The sequence below is a fragment of the Coenobita brevimanus genome, chromosome 31 (genome assembly GCF_032717465.1).
Source record: "Coenobita brevimanus isolate Jiangsu-jjx chromosome 31, ASM3271746v2, whole genome shotgun sequence".
In the NCBI taxonomy this organism is placed as follows: domain Eukaryota; kingdom Metazoa; phylum Arthropoda; class Malacostraca; order Decapoda; family Coenobitidae; genus Coenobita; species Coenobita brevimanus.
This window is the reverse complement of record NC_136984.1, coordinates 16,121,538-16,122,742: the sequence shown is the minus strand read 5'-3', so window position 1 is coordinate 16,122,742 and position 1,205 is coordinate 16,121,538. Positions and strand designations below refer to the sequence as shown.

The window sequence follows — 1,205 nt, the reverse complement described above, 5'->3', positions numbered from 1 at the left end:
GGCACAATGGATTTAAGAATTATAATGAAAGAACTGGCATAACTACCAGTCGTGATTGATTTAAGATGTTTGTGCAAACTAGGAGTGGCAAATTAAAGTTAGCCCAATGTGGTGGAATCAAACAAGACTTGTACACTTAACCAAGCTTAAAAAGAACTGTAAGTTCTTTGATTACAGCAAATAAATATACGTTACAAGGGAACTTAAGTAAAAAAAAAAACAAAGCAAAGTACATACACTCACTCACACACCCAACTACTCAATAACCTTAAGTCTAGAAAAAACAAGGAATGAAAATACTGGTCAGTGGAGAAAAATAGAGTTGTTGCTGTGAAACAGACTGGGCGGCTGCTTGCTTGAGGCACTGCAATTCGAACTGCTGACGTCCACCGCTGCTGATCACCAACTTGGTGAGGAGATGCGGGAAACGTAGAACTGTCAGAGACTGTAGCCGCTGAGATGGGGCCCTGCTTCTCTGCACTGCTCACAACCTCTTCCTCCCGTGACAGTTCAACACTAACTGACTAATATTCCCACGCCGGCAGGGTTGCGCTGCCCAAGTGGCAAAATTATTGTACCAAACGACCAAAATTATTTTATTTCCCTCTCGATTATTGTATCTTACGTATATCAGTTATTGTACCATTATTGTACAGCAAATATTTCTATTTCTTATAAGCAAATGTATATACCACGTTGAGTACACCGCTTCCCGTCCGATCAGCGAAGTTAAGCAACGTTGGGTCTGGTTAGTACCTGGATGGGTGACCGCCTGGGAACACCAGATGCTGTTGGCATCCCTACGTGTCAAGTGGGGTTGGTGGAGGATTAGTGCCCCTTCCTGTAAAACAATTAACTCTAAGCCCTTGGCCACCCCGTTTGGGATACATGGCGTCTGGCAATGAATGAATGAAAAATGTATGATATTTTATGTTAGATGTACAATGAAAAAGAAATAACACATGGGCATCATAAAGTTCAAAAGTTTTAATTGGTCACACAATCGTACATTCCACAGTGGAATGTACGATTGTGTGACTAGATTTACCCGCCACACAGTTTTAAAATCAGTCCAATTTGGCATGAAAACCGAGGACCTGGCAACCACAGCTGATGCAATTTGACCTTCTGCTCTCCCATGGGAGGCTCGGCCCCCCCTGTAGCACTACCTTCCCCTGACCTGGCCTTAGCTCTGAACGCATTCC

At 43.2% G+C, this 1,205-nt stretch overlaps 1 non-coding gene across 1 annotated transcript; it reads left to right on the top strand.

Annotated features, from left to right (window-relative positions):
- The first annotated feature begins 678 nt into the window (after positions 1–678).
- LOC145395559 (5S ribosomal RNA) lies at positions 679–797 on the top strand. Its single transcript, XR_013896635.1, has one exon. It is a non-coding gene; the product is annotated as a 5S ribosomal RNA (ribosomal RNA).
- Positions 798–1,205: the final 408 nt, after the last annotated feature.